This window comes from Malania oleifera, chromosome 9, assembly GCF_029873635.1.
Source record: "Malania oleifera isolate guangnan ecotype guangnan chromosome 9, ASM2987363v1, whole genome shotgun sequence".
In the NCBI taxonomy this organism is placed as follows: domain Eukaryota; kingdom Viridiplantae; phylum Streptophyta; class Magnoliopsida; order Santalales; family Ximeniaceae; genus Malania; species Malania oleifera.
Window position 1 is genome coordinate 88,857,912 of NC_080425.1, and position 24,567 is coordinate 88,882,478.

At 38.3% G+C, this 24,567-nt stretch overlaps 1 protein-coding gene across 7 annotated transcripts in view; it reads right to left on the reverse strand.

Annotated features, from left to right (window-relative positions):
• LOC131163616 (mediator of RNA polymerase II transcription subunit 15a-like) overlaps positions 1–24,567 on the reverse strand; it is a 113,624-nt gene that overhangs the window by 42,211 nt on the left and 46,846 nt on the right. The gene's annotated exons all lie outside the window — the stretch shown is intronic.

The following is a 24,567-nucleotide window of genomic DNA, read 5'->3' on the forward strand; positions in this document are numbered from 1 at the left end:
GCTTTTGCACAAGTTTCTCTAGAATAAAGTGGCAACCAACTTCAATGTAATTTGTCCGCACACGGAAGATAGGGTTGGAGGCAATATGAAATGCAACTCCCATAGCCCTATACTCTAACTTAGCACTTGACCTCACAACCACAAATTGTTTATTACTTTTCCAAGACACCGAATTACTACCGACAAAGATACAATACTTGGTTGTGGATCTTCGATTAGAAGGTAATCCAGCCCAATCTGCATTGGTATATCCCTAAATATGATTGTGCCCCGATCCTGATATAAGAGACCTCTCCCTAGTGCACCTTTGAGATATCTCAAAATGCAAATTGCTGCATCCCAGTGACTTGTTCTTAGGAAATCGAGAAACTGAATCACAACACTTCTTGCGAAGGATATATCTGGTCAAGTGACTGTGAGATAATTCAACTTTCCAATAAGTCTTCGATACAGACCTAAGTTAGGCAACCCCTATATCTAGCATTAACTTACTATTGGGATCCATGAGTGTATCAACAGCTTTGGATCCCAATAGCCCTGTCTCATCTAAATGATCAAGAACATACTTCCTCTATGACAAGAAAATTTCTGTATGAGATCTTGATGCTTCTATACCCAAGAAGTACTTCAATGGTCCCAAGTCTTTGGTCTAAAACATACTCTATAGAAAAAGCTTTAGATCCTGGATGCCACGATCATCATCACTAGTGATCACAATGTCATCCACATATACAATAAGAAAAATACCGCCCGAAGAAGTATGACAATAAAATACAAAGTGATATATTGCACATAGATGAAGGCCAAACTCAAGTAGTACAACGCTAAAATGGTCAAACCATACTCTTGGAGATTGTTCTAATCCATATAATGAATTATTTATTCGACATACTAAGCCTAACTCCTCTTGAGCAACAAACCTAGGAGGTTGCTCCATATGTACCTCCTTATGAAGATCACCATGTAGGAAAGTCTTCTTCAAATCTAACTGATGTAGAGGTCAATGACAAGTGGTGGCTAAAGAAATGAACAAACATACTCAGGCAAGTTAAGCAACTAGGGAGAATGCGTCTGAATAATCCAAACCATACACCTAAGTATACCCCTTAGCAACAAGGCAGGCCTTCAAATGAGCCACTGAACTATAAGGATTGACTTTCACATTGTACACCTAGCGACAAGCAACCATAGACTTATTAGGAGGATGAGGCACCAAATCCCAAGTATCATTATCATGTAGTGCACGCATCTCTTCAATCATTGTTGTCCTCCACCTAAAATGGGATAGGGCTTCAAAAATAGATCTTGAAAGAGGGATAGAAGATAAGAGTACTAACAAAAAAGTAATAAGAGGGTAACAAGAAATCATAACAAACAAAATTAGAGATTGGATGTTGGGTACAAGTGTGTTTACCTTTTCGAACAACTATTGGAGGATCAACATCACCAAAAATAAGATCGTCCTACGAGAGAACTAGAGGCACAATAGTAGAATATGGAGGAGGCACTTCCCTTTTGAGTGTTTTGTGTGTACTTGCAAATTGGGATGATTCAAGCGACGACGAGGACTCAAACTAGATGAAGATGTAGAAGGATTGGGCTCAGATACTAGGTTTGGATCTAGAAGGCAAGGCAAAGGAAGGGACTCATCAAGGTCAACAAATCTCAAGGAATCAAAGTAGTATGGTGTAGACTCAAAAAAGGTGACATCAGCAGAGACAAGGAATTGAAGTAAAGTAGGACTATAACATTGATATCCCTTTTGAGTAAGAATAGCCTAAAAAAACACATTTGATAGCACAAGGATCCAACTTATCCATTCTTGGAGATAACTGATGGGCATAGTACACACAACTATATATACGAGGAGGAAGGAGAACAAAGGAGCCTTAGGAAAGATAACTGAATATGGTATTTTACCACTGAGGACAAAGGATGGCGTTTTATTGATGAAGGAGCAAGCTGTGAGCACAACATCACTCCAAAAGACTTTGGGGACATTCATTTGATACAATAGGATACGAGTGACTTCAAGAATATGTCTATTTTTCCGTTCTATAACTCGTTATTGTTGGGGACCATGGGCATAAGAGGATTGATAGCTAATGCTCAGTTTAAGGTAGAAAAATTTGATGGTACCAATAATTTTGGTATGTGGCAATGTGAGGTGATGGACATCCTGTCATGCCCCGAACCCGGAAATGGGACCTGGGGGTGAGAATGTAATCTAACTTGTCCCTATATCATACAAATCACCACAGATACAGTACAAAGGATGAGGGTCCGACCCAAACACAATCATATACGCAGCGGAAAAATGTCATCTATATACATATGCAGTACCATACCAAAGTTTATACAAGAGCAGACACAATGCTCTATCAAAGCGTACAAATGGGTGCCCAACACATCCCAAAATGGCAACCCACCAAAATTACAGTCCTAACACTTACCTAGTGCTAAACGCGGTACACCGGCCACTACGCTCCCTATACCAGGACGCTAGTTCCAGTTACCCAAAGGACCTGTAAAAATGTACGTACAGCAGGGGTGAGACACCTCTCGGTAAGGAAGAACACAGGTTATATCGGTGTGTGGCATTTGAGTGTTATCATGATACAACATACACACAGTTAAATGCATTTTCAGTACTAATTCGCACAGTGCATACACGCACACATACGGCGGCCATTTATACGCAGCCTCGTCACAATACATACACATGATCAGTAATCCTGGTGTTGTCACACCCTTCGGCCCGAAGCCGGCCCGCGACATACGACGTTGACTCGTAGCCAACCAGCAAACACGACGCCACCGGCACATGGCTAGTCCTCGACTCCCATGGCATCGTACCGACGCTAAACTGGTGGATCCACACCCTTCAACCTGATCTGCCGGAATAGGCTCACGCCCTCGGATATAGAGTCGGACATTCTTGCCTACATGGCAGGCGGTAAAATACATGCCCTCGGATATAGAGCCAGACACTCTTAGTACCTGAAATCATTTCGGAACCGCGTTCCTACAAGCATTTCAACATATTACACACACATGCATGCTCATATAACCAAACAAACCACACCCATTTGCCAATCTAAATCATGGTTTTTCAAACAAATACAGTTTACACAAGTCAAGGCACGGCCATCCCAATATCGCAGTATAAATCACACATATACTCGATTTTCGACAAAATCCGGGATTTAGCCCGTCGCCCCCATTTTCTCAAAACTGTAATAATGAAAAACCCATAGTTTTCTCCGTTAGATCCCCCCAAATGAGTAACCAAAACACACACAGGACCATGGACCACAGTTCCACCGAGTCCGATTTCAAAAATAACCAATATAAACATAGTTCCCCTTACCTTTTCCCCGAAAGCAAATCCCGAACTCCAAGATCCCTAAACAGCGAACCGAGTTCCAAAACCTACAAGTCACAGTACAGAATATGTTCACAAGATAGTTACCTACAAAACTACAGGATCAGAATTGAAAACTGAGCCTTACCTCGTTTTTCCGCCAAAACCCGAAAATCTCCGAATCGAGATTCCGATCCGTAGAAGTTGTAGAGAATCCTTCCACGATCCTCGTGGTAACTTCTGTTTTCCAATTCCGTCAACGATTGGCAAAGAATTCTAGAGAGAAGGAGTAGGGAGAAGTTTAGAGAGAGAGAGAGATAAAATCTAAATTTCTTAATGAAGAAGTAATGAGAATTTCCTTTTATAGCCCTTTGACCAGGGAGAACTCGTCGACGAAATGGTGCCTTCGTCGACGAATTAGTGGCCTCGTCGACAAATATGGGATCTCCGGTTTTCCCGAGACTCCTCGGCTTCTCCTCGTCGACGAGTCTCTAAATTTCGTCGATGAGAAGAACAAAGGCTTCGTCGACGAAATCTGGTTTCGTCGACGAATCTTGCTCTTTTACCAACATATCCCTTTCTTTAGAATTTAAATCCATTTATCACAATTCGGGTTCTTACACATCCTGTATCAGCAAGAGTTAGTTATTGCTTTGGATGATAAACCAGTAGATATGGGTGATAGAGAATGGGAAAAAATCAATCGTCAGGCATGTGGTACGATTTGTCTGTGTCTCGCTAAAAATCAGAAATATTGTGTTATGAGAGAGACATCTGCAAAGAAATTGTCGAAGACATTGGAAGATACTTTTATGACCAAGAGTCTGGAAAATCGACTCTATTTGAAAAAGAAATTGTTTCACTTCCAGTATCAACCAGGTATTTCGATTAATGACCACATAAATGTTTTCAATAAAATTTTGGCCGATTTGTTAAATTTGGATGATAAGGTGAAAGATGAGAATAAAATCATATTGTTACTGAATTCTCTCCTTGATGATTATGAACATCTAACCACCACTTTATTGTATGAGAAAGATAAAGTTACTTTTGATGTTGCTTGTACTGCATTGATTAGTACTGAATGTAGAAAAAAGGATCAGAGGGTCCATACGGAAACAGCAGAAACACTAACAATAAGGGGACGTTCTCAGAGTCATAAGCCTAGAAGGAGGAGTACATCTCATGGGAGGAGTAAATCTCATGGGAGACCTGCTAAAGATGAATGCGCCTTTTGTCATGAGAGAGGGCAATGGAAGAAAGATGACCCTAAATTACAGCAGAGTAATAAAGGCAAAGCACATTCTAATGTCAATATAGCCAATGATGATGGAAGTGAGTCAGATTTTTCTCTTGTTGGAACATCTTCGTCACATTATTTTGGTGAGTGGATTTTGGATTCTGGCTGTTCCTATCACATGTGTCCCAATAGGGATGATTTTCTAATTTTGAAGAATTAGATGGTGGGGTTGTTTTTATGGGAAATGATAATATCTGTAAACAACTGGAATAGGATTAATACAGTTGAAATGTCAAGATGGAATTATTAAGACCATGATTGATGTTAGGTATGTTCCAAGCCTAAAGAAAAATCTAATTCCATTGGGTACCTTAGAATCTAAAGGGTTCACTATCACTTAGAAAGATGGAACGGTGCGCTGGTGGTGATGAAAAAACTAAGGAAAAATAACTTGTATTATTTACAAGGTAGTACAGTTATTAACTCAGCAGTTGTTGTTTCTGAAAAAGATGCAGGTACAGATACAACCAGGTTATGGCATATGCGATTAGCACATGCAGGAGAAAAATCTTTGCAACAATTAGCAAAGCGAGGTTTGTTGAAGGGTGTAAAGGTATGCAAACTTGAATTTTGTGAGCATTACATTATAGAAAAACATACTAGAGTAAAATTTGGCACTGCGATCCATCAGACTGAAGGTATTTTAGACTACATCCATACAGATATATGGGGGCCCACAAAAACGGCTTCATTGGGTGGTATGCATTATTTTGTCACTTTTGTTGATGATTTTTTCAGAAGAGTTTGGGTTTGGGTGTATTCTTTGAAGCATAAAATTGAAGTGTGTGATATTTTCCTTAAGTGGAAAAAATTAGTTGAAACTCAAACTGGCAAAAAGATTAAACGGCTCAGATCAGATAATGGTGGTGAATACACAAGTGACCCATTTATAAAGGTATGTCAGGATGAAGGTATTGCTCGACACTTTACAGTTAAAGATACACCACAGCAGAATGGGGTGGCAGAGCGCATGAATTGGACTTTGCTGGAGAAAGTTCAATGTATGTTGTCTAATGCTGGGTTAGACAAAAGTTTTGGACTGAGGCTGTTAGATATGCGTGTCATCTCATCAACCATCTACCATCATCTGCAATAGGGGGAAAAACATCCTATGAGGTATGGTCTGGAAAGCCTGCTAGTGATAATGATTCTTTACATGTATTTGGTACTATGACTTATTATCATGTTAAAGAATCTAAGTTGGATCTAAGAGCCAAGAAAGCAATATTCTTGGGGATAAGTGCAGGAGTCAAAGGATACCGTCTTTGGTGTCTTGAGATGAAAAAAATGATTTTAAGCAAGGATGTGACTTTTGATGAACTTGCGATGATGAAGAAAACAATACGCAAGGAGTCACGAGTTGAAGAGAAGACCAGTGGTACTCAACAACAGGTGGAGGTTGAGACAATTTTGGGAAACCTAGTGAGAAATGAGACTACACAAGGTAACTCTCCAGTTACGGTGGGGAATAGTGTACAAGAAGAGGAGATTTCAATTCAAAAATCTTCACAACAACAAGAATCAATTGTTTCTCAGAGGCCAAGACGAGAAATTCGAAAACCTACTCAGTATACTGATATGGTGGCCTATGCACTTCCAGTTGTGGATGATAATGTTCCTTACACTTTCAAAGAAGCAATGAGGAACTCTGAATCAGACAAGTGGAAAAGAACGATGAATGAAAAAATGCAGCCTCTTCATCACAATCAAACTTGGGAGCTAGCCCAGCTACCCAAGGGTAAGAAAGCAATTGGTTGCAAATGGGTTTTTGTAAAGAAAGAAGGATTTCCAGATGCAAATAATGTCCGCTTCAAAGCTAGATTGGTAGCTAAGGGCTGCGCATAGAAGGAAGACATTGATTATAATGAAGTATTTTCTCCAGTTCTTAAATATTCTTTCATTCGAATTTTGTTGGCTTTGGTAGGACAATTTGATCTTGAACTAGTTTAGCTTGATGTAAAAATTGTATTTTTACATGGTGATTTGGAAGAGGAAATCTATATGACTCAGCCAGATGGATTTCAGGTTGTTGGAAAAGAAAACTGGATATGTAAACTAGGTTAATCGTTGTATGGTTTAAAACAGTCTCCAAGATAGTGGTACAAACGATTTCATCAGTTTATGATGAGTCATAAGTACATCAGAAATAAACATGATCACTGTGTTTATTTTCGCAGACTACAAAATAGATCTTTTATGTATTTACTCTTGTATGTTGATGATATGTTGATAGCTTCAAAGAACTAGAAGAAATCAACATGTTGAAAAGTCAGTTAAATCAAAAGTTTGAGATGAAAGATCTTGGTGAAGCAAAGAAGATACTTAGCATGGAAATTCGCAGAGAATGAATGAGAGGAAGAGTTAGTTTGTCTCAGAAACAGTATTTGAAGAGTTAGTTAGTTTTGGCATGTCTGAGCAGTCAAAACCAATAAGTACTTCTCTTGCTTCTCATTTCAAACTTAGTGCGGTTTTATCTCCTAAATCAGATGAGGAACGTAAGTATATGTCACAGGTTCCTTATGCAAGTGTTGTTGGTAGTCTGATGTATGCACTGGTTTGTACTAAACCTAATATTTCAAAAGTCGTTAGTATAGTGAGCAAGTATATGCATGATCTCGGTAAAGGACATTGGCAAGCTGTGAAATGGATTTTGAAATATATTATGAATACGATTGATGTTGGTATAGTATTTGAGAAAAATAATACTATTGAACAATGGGTTGTTGGATATGTGGATTCTGATTTTGCAGGTGATCTGGATAAACGTCGATCAACTACTGGATATGTTTTTACATTTGCTAATGGTCCAGTGAGTTGGAGGTCTACCTTACAGTCTATCATTGCCTTGTCGACAACAGAAGCAAAGTACATGGCAGCTTCAGAGGCTATTAAGGAAGCTATTTGGTTGCAGGGTTTACTTCAAAATTTGGGAGTTGTTTAGAAGCACATTATTGTGTAATGTGATAGCCAGAGTGCTATTCATTTGGCAAAGAACCAAGTCTACCATGCACGAACGAAGCACATCGACGTTCGGTTTCATTTTATGCAGGATATTATTGATGGAGGCAAGATACTTCTTCAGAAGATTGCTACAGCTGAAAATTCTGTAGATATGTTGACCAAGATTGTAACAACAATCAAGTTCAAACATTGTTTTGACTTGATCAATATCCTGCAAGTTTGAATATTCTTGAAAAGCGTTGATGATGTGGAACTCCAAAAAATGTTGGTGACTAAAAAATTTGTTGAATTTATCGTCAAGGTAGAGATTTGTTGTTTTTTTCCCCACATTAGTAGAATAGTTCCACATTGGTATAAAAAGTTGTTTTGAATTTTTTTTGTTTGTCCCACATTTGTGAGAAGCGTTTTTTGGACTTGAGGTTAAAGCTATATAAAGAGCTCAACTCTCCATTTGTAAAAAACACCTCAAAGTTGTACTTTGTCAAGAAGTAGTGGATTGATCGTCGGCGCCCGACGACGTAGGTAATTTTTTACCGAACCTCGTTAATTTCTTGTCTTGTTCTTTTTATTGTTTTTTATTATTAGTTTCTGCATTTGCTTTAACACTTTGTATTCTCAATAGCATTAGTTGTAGTATTGGTATTTGACACAAGTGGGGTGCTCGGCACAACATTGGGTACTGAAGTACTCCTTAGCATTATCACTACAAAGTATCTTGGCTAGCATGTCAAATTGAGTCTTTATTTGTGTAGAATTATTAGATATATGTCAACCTTTATTAGAGGCTGATCTTTAGGAGATTGACAGCTAACAAATCAGTTGATTTGTTAGCTATTTTTGGTTCCACGATCCTAGGGGATTTGGGTAGCATGTAAACCAATTCTGTAGATAGTCTTTCCTATTTTACTGCTTTCCATTTTAAATAGGATATTCTATTTTTAGTAGGTTGTAAATATTCCTGGTAATTAGATGAGAATTATCATCTATTTAAATGAAATGTAATCTTTTTCATATGTGGGTGGAATATTCTGTTTTCTTTTCCACATTTAAACATGGTATATGAGCATCCTCTAACCCTAATCTTCCCATATGACCAAATACGGTATGGCCACCGTGAGACGCGACTCCACCTCCTCAATCTCAGATGTCACCACCGAATCAGGAAACCATGGTCTCAGGCAACAAGAGCAGTTCAGATAGCAGCCTCATGCCCATTACAGGACATAGGGAATAACTATCTCCAATGGTCCCATTCCATGATGATGTTTATAGGCGGAAAGGGAAAGGATGATTATCTCTTGAGAGTTGCAGCCCAACCAAGCAAGGATGATACGAAGTTCAAAACATGGAAATCGAAAAATAACATGGTCATGTCATGGCTCATTAATTCCATGACAAATGACATTGGAGAAAATTTTCTTCTTTACGAAATAGCGAAGGAGATTTATGAAGCTACCAAGGAAACGTATTCTAACAATGAGAATACATCTAAATTATTCGAGATGGAAAGTGTTCTCCATGACTTATGCCAATAAGATTTGATAGTGACCCAATACTTCAACACCCTAAACCGCTACTGGCAACAACTAGACTTATTCGAGGAGCACTATTGGAGCTATCCCGAAGATGGAATCAGGTATAAACAAATTGTTGAAAAGAAAAGAATATACAAATTTCTAATTGGATTAAATAAAAATCTTGATGAAGTACGAGGAAGAATCCTAGGATCCAAACCACTGCCAAACATCCGAGAAGCATTTTCAGAAGTTCGTCAAGAGGAGAGTTGATGGGCCTTCAAGATTTTGCAACAAACCTGGAGTGTTCAACCCTTGCGGTTCGAGGAAATCCATATTACAGCAATGACAATAGACCAAAGAAAGGGAGGCTGTGGTGTGACCATTGTCGACATCCTGGTCACACCAAGGACACCTATTGGAAAATCCACGGTAAACCCGCAGATTAGAAACCTTCCCGCTTTGCCAACGACAAAGAAGGACGAGGAAATTTCGTCTCGGTAGATGAAAAACCAACACCATCCAAGCCCAGTCTCTTCAGCAAGGAGCAACTAGAATTATTGAAGAAAATGTTCAGCCAATCTTCAGTAGCCCCTAAAACTGTGGTTGGTACCGGTTCTTTGGTAGACAAAGGTAATTTTTTAAGTGCTCTTAATGTTAAAAAGGAAAAGCTAGGTCCATGGATTATAGAGTCAGGAGCATCGGACCGTATGACCGGAGATAAAAATTTTTTTTTCTACTTATAGTCCCTATTATGAAAATTTAATAGTTAGCTGATGGTTCACTCTCAAGGGTGGCTGGTACAGGTTCTGTTAAATTTTCAAAGAACCTAACAGTCAACTCAGTTCTATTAGTGCCAAATTTGGATTGCAATTTACTGTCTATTAGTAAACTCACTCGGGATCTCAATTGTGTTACTAAATTTTTCCCAAATATGTATGAATTTCAGGTTTTGGATTCGGGGAAGACGATTGGCAGTGCCAAGATGTGTTCGGGGCTTTATCTTCTCGAGGTTAATGATCCTCCTCAAGGAACAACTCAAAAATTCGATTGTTTAGTGTTTAGAAGTCAAAGTTTTTTTTTTGTCATTCGTTCTAATAATGATAGTGCAATTTATGTTGTGGCACTATAGGTTAGCACATCCAAATTTCATGTATCTCGAGAAACTTTTTCCTTGATTATTCAATAATAAAAATCCAAATGATTTTCATTGTGATATGTGTCAGTTTTCAAAACATGTTCGCAACTCTTAACCCAACCAACCCTACAAAGCATCCCAACCCTTTTCAATGATTCATAGTGATGTGTGGGGGCCATCTAGGATCAAGAATATTACTGGATCTTGTTGGTTTATATCTTTTATAGATGATCACACTAGACTTACTTGGATATTCCTCATGAAAGAAAAGTCTGAGGCAGGTCAGATTTTCAAAAATTTTAACACCATGATCCAAACACAATTCCAAGAAAAAATACGAATTGTGAAAATTGATAATGCCAAAGAATATTTCAAATCCATTCTTGATGATTATCTCGAGTCAAGGTATAATACACCAAAGTTCTTGTGTCGACACTCCTTAGGAAAATGGAATTGTCGAAAGCTAAAACTGGCACCTGCTAGATGTTGCCTGCTCCCTCATGTTCTCTACACATGTACCGAAACACTTTTGGGGTAAAACCATTCTCACTGCAGCCTACCTCGTCAACAAGATGCCCTCTCGCATTCTCAAATTCCAAACTCCTTGTCAAACTCTACTTCATTCCTTTCCTAAAACTCAACTCATCTCCACTATTCCCTTCAAAGTGTTTGGGTGCTCACCTTTCGTCCATGCTCATATACAACACTAGGGTAAACTTGATCCTAGACCAGTGCATTTTTCTCGGGTACTCTCCAAACCAAAAGGGTTATAAATTCTATTCACCAGCCACTAAAAGATATTACACACTCCATGGATGTCACCTTTTTTGAGCAACAACCATATTACCCTAAATCTAAAATTTAGGGGGAGATAACACAGGAATTCCAGATTTGGGATATTGAAGAGTTATCTCACCCTTCTTCTGATTCTGGCCCTTCTCACCTATCACAAATTTATGAATCTATTCCAACTACTGACCCCATTTCTCCTTCACATCCCTTCTTAGAATCTCCCATGAAACATCAGCATTTAGACACTATTCAACCAACAAAAAATGATGAGTTGATTCATATTCACGGAGGAGAAGGAATCAAAAAGAGATAGAACAACAAGCATCCCTTGAGCAAATCCAAGAGTCTGACTGAGCCCTAGATCAAGTGAAAATCCACTAGGTAACTGTAATCCCGAGACTTCCCATAATGAGTTAAGTAATGATGATAGTGATTGTCCTATTGCTGTGAGAAAAGGTGTGAGATCATACACAAAACACCCAACATACACTTTTGTGTTATATCAAGGGCTGTCATCGAATTTTAGATCTTTTGATCTTTTTTTGCCAACCTATACAAAATCCAGGTTCCTAATAACATACAAGAGGCTCTCAGTACACTTGAATGGAAGTTTGCTGTTTGGGAAGAAATCAATGACTAGAAAAGAATGGAACATGGGAGATCATAGAATTACCAACTAGAAATTGTTCAATAGGTTGCAAATGGATATTCATTGTGAAATACAATAAGGATGGAAGTGTTAACCGATTCAAAACTCAGCCGGTAGCAAAAGGATTCACCCAATCATATGGAATCGACTACGACGAGATATTTGCCCCTGTAGCCAAGTTAAATACGGTGCGGGTCCTCTTATCTTTGGCAGCAAATTTAGATTGGCCTCTTCACCAACTAGATGTCAAAAAATGTCTTCCTCAATGGGACCTCGCTAAAGAAGTCTACATGGAAATTCCTCTGGATTCGAGACACAAGCTACACACGACAAAGTCTGCAAACTCAGAAGATCTTTATATAGGCTTAAGCAATCCCCAAGAACCTGGTTCGAGAGATTCACAAAGGTAGTCGGGAGGTATGGCTATTCCCAATGTCAATCAGATCATACACTATTTGTTAAATACTCTCCCGAAGGAAAAATTTCTATCCTCATTGTATATGTGGACGATATCATTCTAACGGGAGATTATAAGGAGGAAATGAAGAGTCTCAAAAACCTTCTAGCTAAAGAATTCGAAATCAAGGACCTTGGGAATCTCAAATACTTCCTAGGCATGGAAGTGGCACGATCAAGGAAGAGAATCTTTGTCCCCCAAAGGAAATATGTTCTAGATCTTTTGAAAGAGACTGGGATGCTCAGATGCAAGCCAGCAGATACCCCTATGGATTCAACAACCAAACTAGGAGCCAAGGAATACAGTGCACCAGTGGATAAAGGTAGATATCAAAGACTAGTTGGAAAACTTATATATTTGTCTCACACCTAACCTGATATTGGCTTCTCTGTCAGTATGGTGAATCAATTCATGAACAATCCCAATGAAGAACATATGGAGACAGTTTATAGAATCCTATGATATCTGAAGCTAACACCAGGTAAAGGATTATTTTTTTAGAAGAATCAAAGAAGAGATATTGATGTATTCAGTGAAGCAAATTAGGCAGGATCAATACATGATCGAAGGTCAACATCTAGGTAACCTAGTTACATGGCGAAGTAAGAAGCAATCAGTTATGTCAAGAAGCAGTGCAGAAGTTGAATTCAGGGCAATGGCACATGACATCTGCGAAGGAATATGGCTAAGAAGGCATCTAAATGAATTAAAGATTTCAAGTGAAGAACCCAAGAAGATGTTCTGTGACAATAAGTCAGCCATCAGCATTGCAAAGAACCCAGTGCATCGTGATAGGAAAAAAAAACATGGAGATGATCGACATTCCATAAAATAAAAAATAGAGGAAGGAATAATCAAGATGTTGTATGTGCCTACACATCTCCAAACAGCCGATATCCTTACCAAGGCTCTGCCAAGAAAGAATTTTGATGATCTAAGTTCCAAGTTGGGCCTAATCAATATTTACAACCCAACTTGAGGGGGAGTGTAGAATTATTAGATATCTGTCAGCCTTTTATTAGAGGCTGATCTTTAGGAGATTTACAACTAACAAATCAGTTGATTTGTTAGCTATTTTTGGTTCCACGATCCTAGGGGGTTTGGGTAGCATGTTACCCGATTCCGTAGATAGTCTTTCCTATTTTATTGGTTTCCATTTTAAATAGGATATTCTATTTTTGGTAGGTTGTAAATATCCCCAATAATTCGATGAGAATTATTATCTATTTAAAGGGAATGTAATATTTTTCATATGTGAGTGGAATATTCAGTTTTCTTTTCCACATTTCGACAATTTGGGAACAGAAAGCACAAAATATATCAAACAGCTCGTAACAATCTTTCATTAAATATAACCAAGTCATCCTAGGGTAGTCATCAACAAATGTAACAAAGTACTGAAACCCCAACTTTGATGTCACACAACTAGGACCCCAAGACAAGCATGAAAGGACTAACCACACATTTGGTGACCCAGGGAGCAAAGGGGACACAATGATTCTTGCTCAATTGATAGGACACACTCAAGATTAGACACAAAACTCAATGTAGCACCTAGTTGCTTCAACTTGTCGAAGGACGAATGACCAGGGCAACAATAGATTTGAAGTGGTGTAGCTGCGAATGTGCAGGCAATGGGCAGAGAAGGTGACTCAAAGTAGTAAAGTTCACGAGCCTCACGTCCTGTGCCAATTGTATTTCCCGTCGTCAGATCTTGAATAACCACAGAATCAGGGAGGAATACTATAAAGCAATTTAGTGACTTTGTGAGCTTACTACTAACATCATATTAAACGGAGATTTAGGAATGTATAAAGTAGAATAGAGAGAGATAGAAGGAGAAGGATTTACTGTTCCAATCCCCTTAACAACAATAGAGGACCAATCAACAAAGGTAACTTGAGGGAGATTTTTAGGATATTGGAGATTAGAAAAGAAGTTGGTTGCATCTGTTATATGGTCAGTGGCAGCAGAGTCAATAATCCAAGGACTAGTAGGAAGGCTACTAAATGACATGAAGACTATAGGACTACCTTTCTGGGCAAAAGTAACAATGTGATAAAATGCTTTTTGAGACAATTGATACTATAGAAACCTAGAATACTCCTCCTTTGATATAGTCACAGTACGTGGTTTGCTAAAACAAGTGACTAACGAAGGAATCAATACTTTTGGGATTTGCAAACGCCATCCCAACATTCATTAACTCAAACCAATGATCATAAGATTAATTTCCAGGACAATTGGAACAACCACGAACAAGGTGACCCACCATGAACAAGCCACAAATTAATCAGTACAAGGCTGCCATAGCACCAAGAAACTCACATGCAGCCCCAAGAAAGCGACAATCAGCACTGGAGCAATTGGAGAGGTGAACCACCAAAACTACCATGAACAAATCACCACCAACCTCAGATGCAGCCCCAAGAAAGCAACACTGCCACAGCCTCACACAAAAGAAAAAGCTTATGAGCACTGCCACTGCCCCAAGAAGGTTACCAATGACTGGCTAACACCGAACAACAACTAACAAATTACCATGAGTGCATTGTCACAACAAAGATTCGATCTTGGAGCAAAAACACATGCCTAACGGCTTGATATTTTGGTATATGGAAGGAATTAGAATGGTGAATCAAAAAACACAGCAAATCCCACCGTTTCAGACCCAATAAACTCATTAATAATTGATAAACAGCTTCATGAAGCATCAAATAACCATTCCTTGGGTGACGCACTGCCACGGACGAGGTAAACAACTCACCAATGCATATAGCACTGCCATAGTGATTACGCGCCGAAACTGCGTAATTGGACGTCTTAACCCGGGCTTTACGGTTTATATTTTTAATTAAATGTTCAAAATTGTCCAATATTTTAATAAAGTGCCAAAATTATCATTCTTGAGTTTTATTGTGCAATTTATGAATTTTTGGTATATTTTATCGCAGGAAAATTTCCAGGAATCAAAATCGACACCTGTTCGTATTTCATGCATAACTTTTCCGTCCGAACTCCGATCGAGACGATTTAAATTTCTGGAGAACAAGGAAAGGAATATCTACAACTTTTGTGTTTTGAGTTTTACAAGAAATGGGCTCCAGGAGGGTCATATTTGGCTGAGAACGCAGAGAGCAAAGTTGAAGAGAAGAAAAATAATAATAATAATAATAATAATAAAACCATGTTTTTGATGTGACCCGGCCATGCATGGCCGGGTCGGGTTAGCTACCAGCGGCTCATAGGTTTTTTTTTCCCTATCCTATTTATACCTTCTTTCCTTCCCCTGTTCGGTGTGCCTCCGCGCACCCTCTGCACTCCCTCTCGTTCCCTCACCCTCTCTTCTCTTCCACAGCCTCCCACGGATTCCCCGCTGCAACTCCTACCCGCAGCCCCTGCTAGCCAACCAAACACCAGCAGACCTCTCCATACCAGCAGCTTGCAGCAGCTTCACGGCACAGCAGAATACCTGCAGCAAGACTCCTGCCAGCTGGACCCGAGGCAACCACACAGCAGCTTCCACCTGAAGGCCAACAGCTCCAGCCTGCAGCAGCTCCTGCTCTCTGCTCTATCCTTCATCCTCCGACAGGCCTCTCAGCCATCAGCTCCATCCGAGCCCCTTTGAGAAGACAACAACTCCACGGTCCAAGCCACAGCCACCTCTGCGCAGCCACATAGCCATGACTCCAGCCCCTCTACCAGGCCAGCAGCAGCTCCTCTGCTGCTGCAGTCTATATCTCTCTCTCTCTCTCTTTTTTTTTATCTTTTCTCTTTCTTTTAATATTACTAATTAATCAGTTGAAATTTTGTTAACCTTTTATTTGAGCTTATTGTTATTTTTAGATTTTGAACATTATTTGGGGTGTTTCATGATTAGTGAAGTTTAATTTTTTTCCTTTTTTATTATTCTCTTTCGGTTAAATTTTTTCCCGTAGATCAGTTTAATGTTCCAAGTTATTTAATTAATTTAGTTAGGGTCAGTTTCGTCAAAGTTCATATTTTTTTTTTCAGTTTTGTTAAAGTTCGTATTTTTATTTTTTCGGTATCATTCAAAGTTTAGATTTTTGATGTGTTTGCATTTTTGTCCGAGTTCTTGGTTTGAATTATTGATCCATATTAAAGGTTTGATTTTTGGTGTATGTGTGTATGTTTGATTGAGTTTCCATTACATGTCTTAATTCCTTATTTGTAGTTGCCATCTTTACTAATGCGTGTTTGGGTATTTCCTTAAGTAGACTAGGATTTCCATACTTGTTTTTTTTATTGCAAGCATGAGTGGCTAAGTTCGGTAACTTGGGTTGTGGGTCGATGTCGTTTGCGTTCCATAGTTTATTAGTTATCCTATGATATCATTGTTAAACTTTTATTTAGTTAAAACCGAAAATTGAAGGGATCGTTGATAAATCGCTAGCTCTTGCTTCTTGTTTTGTTGTTGACGTTAGGCACATCAAAACCTTGATTTAATCTAGGGTTTTCATCAACTAATTTACACGACATTCGTTTGATGCTTAATGAGAGTTTATATTTTCCTCCGTTTGGATGTGGCAAATTTACTCGAGTTTAGTAATAAAATTTCATCTTATTAATGCCTTGATTGGATTAACAAGAAGAGGAGTAAGGCCTAGGGAATTAGTAAACAATGGAAGCAAGCAGACATTGACCCGTAACCCGAGTGTTTGGTAAAATTTGTTTAGTTTTGGTTGCGTTATTAGATTTACATTTTTGGAAAATTGATAAAATTTCAGTTTCATTTTGATAGTTTACCCAAGCTTCTTCCTCTTTGTTTACTGTTTTCAAAATCATAAAAGACCAAAAAGATTTTCAACCCATATTTTACAGCAACAGGATTTCACTAAACTTTCACAAATACTTTGATATTCAGTGGTCCCTGTGGAATACGATCCTGGACTCATCCTTGATACAACTTGACACTTCTGCACTTGGAAGCATAACTCAGAACGAGTCAAGTTTTTGGCGCCGTTGCCGGGGACTAATTGGTGTCATCGAAGTGTTTCTCAGATTTCAGAGAGGTGTTTTAGAGCTGTGAACGTCTTCACAGCCTGGGTGATATCTACTTCCTCTCCTTTGACCTGTTTGCTTTTATTGCGTTTATACTATGTTTGTATGACTAGTTGGGCTAGAGATAACACATTTAGACTAGTCAGGACAAACTCATCCATCTCATCATTAAGTGAACCCGTTTCACTTGAATCACTATTTGATACACATAGCATCATGGCTGAAAATGAACCTCATGATATGGAGAACCCTAATAGGACACTCAGAGAATATTTGCAACTTGTTAGGACCAGTACCCCATCCTGCATTGTTCTACCTTTGAATGCAAATGCTTTTAATTTTAAACCTAGGATGATTCCATTATTACCTCATTTTCATGGCATTGAATCTGAAAACCCATATTTACATATTAAAGAGTTTGAAGAAGTTGGTGCCACATTCATGGATAGAACATGCACTGAAGAGGTAATAAGACTGAAATTGTTTCCCTTTTCTTTAAAAGATAAGGCAAAAACCTAGTTTTATTCCTTAAGGCCAAGATCCATTGGGACTTGGCAAGAAATGCAAACTGAGTTTTTAAAGAAATTTTTTCCCATGCAAAGAACTAATGTTTTGAAAAGACAAATCATGAATTTTTTCCAAAATGATGTGGAAACATTTTATCAGTGTTGGGAACGTTTCAAAGACCTTTTAAATGCATATCCTCACCATGGGTATGAGAATTGGAGGGTCATCAGTTTTTTCTATGAGGGGTTGCAGCCAAAGATGAGGCAATTTGTGGAAACAATGTGTAATGGTGAGTTTTTCAATAAAGAGCCTAAAGAAGCTTTTGACTATTTTGATTATTTGGCTGAAAACGCCCAATCTTGGGTTGTCTCTGATGTGTATGATAGATCTGAAAAGCAAAAATGTATTAGTGGGGGTGGTAAGTATCAATTGGAAGAAGTTGATAATTTGAATGCTAGGCTTGCATTGTTGTCCAAAAGGTTAGATTCCATTGAGCTTAAGGAGGTAAATGAAATGCATGTTTTACCATCATCTTCTAAAAAATGCAGCATATGTGAGGATCCAGGGCATGCGACTGATGCATGTCCAACTATTCCTGCTCTTAAGGAAGTTTTGCTTGATCAGTCTAACTCGGTGTATATGGTTTCTGAGATTTCTTATGAACCTTATTCTGATACTTACAATGCAGGTTGTAGAAGTCATTCAAATTTCAGTTGGATGAATGACCAAGTGGAGCCATCTCCCCAGGAACAAAGTCAATAAATTCCTTATGCAGCATCTGGCCAAGACTCGGGACCCTCTTACTTTGCAAATCAGCCTCCTCCGATGCAAAGAAGGGAAATGGAAGATTCCATACAGCAGCTAACCGTTAGCTTGCAACAGTTCATGGCAAGCCAAAATGTGATCAATTCTAAAACTTCTCAAGCCATCAACGAGATAAGCACCGAATTGACTAGGCTGAACACATTATTGAATGCTTTGGAGATAGATGAATCTAAATTTCAAGCCCAGCTAGATACTCAAGTGCAAATTGCAATCAGGGAACCGTTATCCTTTATTGAAGCAAATGTCAATGATTGCAATGCCGAAACAAATCTCAGTAGTGGTAAGGTGACTCGTGCACCAGATGAAGAAGTTGAGCAGAATGGTGAGACTTTAACCTTCATGGAACCAGGTACAAATTTTAATGTTGATGCTTCTGAAGAGCCAAAGGTAATTGTTTCAAAAACTTTTCCTCAAAGGCCGGTTCTTAAAGAAGTATATTTCATGGAAACTATACTGGATAAGGATCCTTTCTTGTTAAACCAAGAAAGACAATTTGAAAATGTGTTGTCTGATATTGTGGAAAGTATTGATTTATTCATAGATAACTTCTGTACAGATAACAAAGCTGATGCATTATGGCGACTCAAATTTGGAGATTTGCTAGTTCAATTTATAAATCTGCACCCACCAGACGAAATTCCTCCCGAGCCTCCTCCAGACACACTATGACGTTTTTCTTTCCTTTGATTTCATTTTGTTTCATTCTGTCTTATTTTTAGTTTATTGATAGGTACAATTTCCTTTAGTTTAGTTTTCCTTTTCCATTATTTCTTCATCCAGGTACGCCCCACTTTTCCTGTGCACAGTTTTTCTATTTCCCCTATGCTTTTACATTGAGGACAATGTTCCATTTTAGTTGGGGGGGTGAGCATTTGCATGTGACACTCTGCACGTATACGTACTGGATTTTATATTAAACAAAAAAAAAAAAAAAAAAACACAAAAAAAAAAACAAAAAAAAAAATCATCAAAAAAAATCACAAAGATCACAAAGAAGGAAAGAAAGAAAGGAAGAGTAGTGAGGAATTACATTGAATTATGCTATGCTTAACATTGACTCGTACCCTTCACATACCTACATATAACCTAAGAACTACACACTTGAGTCATTTATGCATAGTTTCTCTTTATATGATTTTATGACTCCATGAATAATTGATTGGTAGTACATTCATGTTAATTTGGCTATATAATTTTCTGTATTTACATGACATCTCACGAGGTTGAATACACACTCACGTGATTCATTGCACTTAGGGTTTCCTGTGAGCATTGAGAGAACACCCGTGGCGACTATGACACCTTGTGAGATATCCTTGAGTTATGTATCGTCCTTTTGAGCGTTAATATCAAATCAGAGTTCATGGAACTCAATTCTCTTTTTTCTGGATGATTCCTTGTACACTAGTCTTTGTTTTTTATTTGCTAGCCTAGAGGTGACTTCTAGTGGGGAGATAGAAACCTAGGTCTTGTAGCCTACTCAAGATGTGAAGGCTGAGCCACCCCTAGAGATAGACTTAGTTCATAGACCACTATTCAAGCTTAATTCCCATTGATTGTTTGAAGATTACAAAAGAAGTGTTATGATTGTCCTAATTAATCAAGAAAAGACAGAAAATGAAAAATGAGCAAAAGAAAGGATAAGAAATAAAAATGCGCGTGAAATGAAATGCTAATGTCTGCTCCACAGAAATAACACAAAAAGTCAAGGACACAACACATGTTCTCTACGTACGAAGATTCTTCAACCAGTTAATGCCTCAGATGTGTTCACGACAAGTTTGTGAATAAGTTGATCTAGGGTGGTCTCAGTTGGATGTGGCGAGTAGGTGAGAAGATGCTAGGGTGAAGGACCCGACACCTCATAAATAGGCTAGATCCCTTCCAGACTAGTCCACTCCGTACATTTACCGTTGTTCCTTTTATTATGTGGGATGTTTGATCGCAACACTCCTCCTCACATATAATGAGCGAACCCATTTCTTTCATATGTTCAGCCAACCAACTCTAATTTCGGGCACCCGAACCTTTAAAAAGTGAATTTTTGAGTGAGTCTATTCAGACACCCAAACCTCAGACCGGGCACCCGAATCACATGAGTTAAATTAATTTTTACTGAAGTTAAAAATAGTTAAACAGAGTTAATTTTGCTAAACTTTTTTAAACAAATTTCAGAATACCCTATGTGTCCCCCAACCACCATAATTTACCTTTTCTCTGTATATAGGGGTTCATTTGTCAAGATTAAGTGAAGATTAGCAAATAGGATTAAGCCAAAAACTCTCTCAAATTTTCCAAACCCTTTTTACTCATACTACCTCCATACACTCTACAACTTTGATTTTATTGATTAACCAAGTGTAGTGAGATTGCTTAGAGTGTTTATACATCATTCCATATTGTTTATAACTCTCATTTGTATTGTTTATTGATTGATTTTGATATTTAGAGTTAAGCATAAGTTTTCCCATAAATTTTATTTGATAAATCTAGTGTTGGGAAAAACTTATTAGCTTAAGGATCTTTGCATTGTCATTGCAAGATTCATATAGCTATATTTTTTTTGTACAAAAGATTTTACAAGCTATAATTTTTCAAACAACTATTGTGCCTATTTTATTGAGGAAAATATTTTTGAGTTGGTTTGATTATTGTTTGCAGCATCTTTGAAACCCCAATCTAGTATTGAGATTTGATATATCTAGTTTCAAAGAAATAGCTTGTTAGAACACTCTTGAGCATACTTGTAATTATACCTTGCTGAGTGTTGATTGCACATGTAGAGCACCGAGCTTATAGTTCATACATGTTGATGTGCGTTGATTATTACATGTGCTGAATTGGTACATAATCTGCTCGTTTAGAAGCACTTTGATTGTACGCAAAATTTTATATCATTTGTATTCCAGGCGTGGGCCTGAAGAGGGAGACTAGCCCTATTGAATAGTCCCGGACTAGCTTAGACCCGGTTAGGAAAGCTAGGTGCGTCATCCTGGTAAGACGTGTTGGTTGAGGTCAGCCCCTTGAATTGACCTTGTTGTATTAGGTGCCGCTCCACCCGTTAAATGAGCTTTAGTGGAATCCTCGCGCTTGAGAACTAGAGGCGGGGACGTAGGCACAGTTGGCCGAACCCCAATAACATTTCTTGTGCGTGCTTTTAATTTTTGCATTTTAAATTCCAGTACATGAATGTTTATATTTTACTATTGTGAATGATTGGGTTTATAATTGCATAGGCAGACCCTAGGTTGAGTAATACTGTTGCTAGATTAGTTGAACCTAGGAGGAAATTTTTAAATACCCAATTCACCCCCCCTTTTGGGAATACACCAAAGCTAACAGCATAGACGAAAAAGGTTGAATTTTTGAGACAAAAAACTAACCTAATAACTTGATAATACAATCTACAAAAGGAATCAGAGCATGGCAAAGGAAACAGCAAAAGAAAAAGTGACCGGAAATTCACTTATGCGCTGGCGCATGGGGTCGGCCCTGTCGCCATTTGGCCGGCGCATAGGGGCTGCTCCGGCAATGGGGTTTTGTGGGGTGAGTCATCAGGGGCGGTCTATTTATGGGTGTATGGTTGGTTTTGTGAAATAATATAGGATGGAGGTGAATCTAGGAAGGGCAGCTGCGGGATGGTGTTTTCTGGCGACGGCTGAGGAGAGTAGGGTTTAGTTTGGATCACACTTTGATACCATGTTGAGTAATTGGGTAAAATGGAAGACCAAAACTCAATGATAGGTATCTCCCTCTATTTATAATATATGTAAGTACTAAGCACAATAGGAATGACCATAATACCCTTACTAACTCACACTTATTACTAACAAAACTCTAAAACAATAATAATAATGCTAAAAGACTAAATAACCTTTACACCCCCCAACATCACAAGAAGGATTAGTAGAATTATCCATAGGAGAACAAATGAACCCAAGCCCAGTATTATAAGACACAGGCTCCTTAATGTTTAAAGACTTTAAAATGATCAAAGTTGTAATTAATGAGATTTATACCTTCTTGAGCATTCTCAGGAAGCAGTTGAAGGTAATCTCTGTCCCACTGCTGTGATATCGTTACCGACTTGACACGCTTAGCCAGCTCTTCCCCCTTGTTTTCTTTTCTATAACTTCCAGATTGACTCAAATATATAGTCTTATTCTTTGTCTCCTAAGAGGTAGCCTCTTGCCTCATGATTTTGCAACCACACATTTCTGGCATCCAAGAATCTCTAATGTATCCAAAGTTTTCAACTGAGAAGAGCCCATGCACACGACTTCAAATTCTCGAATCTGCTCCCAAAGAAAACCATTATTATCCTCTAACCAGCCCTCCAATTCAATATCGAAGTCCTGCAAAAAAACACCTATGTTTGGCTTCACAAAGTTGTGCTATATTTTCGACAACTTTTTGAAGGATCTCATTCTTTTTAACCGCTTCTTCGATTCTGAAGATGTTTTACATTACTTGCTTCTATCCTCTCTCCTTGAAATGAGAGGTCACAGCAGGTTTTATTTTTTCCAGCGATGCTATCTGAGAATCCCCCATAATTGACGAATGTCTACAATATTCCAACTTTTCGATCATTTGTGCCTTCGGCAAGTTAGAATCATGTTTATCTCCTGGAATCTTCCTCGAACTAGGATTTTCCTTCTCCAGCCACCCTAGGTCCACTGATCCAGCCACTTAGAATTTTGTGGGCCTGCCAGGAAAACAGGCTTCAATACAAGAATTCCTGGCCCACAGTGAGTGATGTAAAGCTGTTTATCCACTTTCAGAATTTTCATCCTTCTACTCACTGCATGTCTCCCAGAGAAGGGAAGAAAATCCACAAATTCTTATTAACTAGACCCCATCTATGCAATCTATCCAAGGTGTTGACTGTTGAGTCTCCTCAAAAAATTGCCAGCTAAGCAACAAAAGAGTATCTTGGTATATGTCTTTTAAACCATATTGCCAAACTCCAATCATTTGGAGTATTCTTGTCTGTGAGTAGGTTCCAAGCTAAATTGAATGAGAATTCCCCCAAAGAATGTGTGATTCCACATATATTTATCAGCTTTTCCAGAAAATGAGTTACCTGACAGGTTGTCCTTTATTTTCTCAGCATTTTGTGATAATCTCCTCGGCTAATTCCAACTCCCATTTACTTTTATCATTTTAATCATATTTTGTAATTGTTATTTGATTCAAGGACAAAATTAGCATTTCTTAATCAAGTTTTTAATTTGTAGTTCTAGAAACATTAACCAAGTTGCTACTTTTCAGTTTTTAGTTTCTGTTTCTAGTTTTTAGTTTTCATTTCTGCTGTTCATTTTTCATAATTTTTGGCAGTAAAACCAAATGGCTCCTAAAATTCCACTCATCTCACAAATCTTAGACATTGGACCCACACTACCAATTTTGTTATTGGGGACAGCTGTATGCTTCCTTTACAATCCAGAGAATCAGTTGGAGCCATAGTTTCAAAAGGCACTAGTGTGACTCGACATAGGTGGATGATGTAAGTTGATTTCCAGAAAACGAAATGATTCAAGATGAATAATGCCAGATGCCTAGAAGACATGCAATACAAAATCTCACACTTATAATAAGGAAAAAAAATCTGTTGAAAATGCAATTCTGCCCGTACAAGAATTATAGATGTTGAATATCCCATGAAATCTAAACATACAACATGTTTTTCAAATGGAAATCATCACCCAATAATGGAATTTACTACACTATTTACAAATTTTGATATGGCTTAATGTTTTGCTCGCCAATAAGGTGCCTTCAGTCTGCCATGTATCAAAACAAGGTTAGAACCTGATCAATGAAATTTGTGGGTTCTACATTGATAGTTGAGCATTGCAACATTACTTTTATTGGAGTGAAACCACAATTCAAAGCATGAAAGCATCTCAACAAAGCCCTATTCTGTTCCAAAAATCCTCCTGTACGTATCCCTATTCACCCCTGTATCTCCTTCTTTTTGGCTCTACATAATAGCTCTGAACGCCAAAATTAGTTGCTCCTATTCACACTCACCCTCC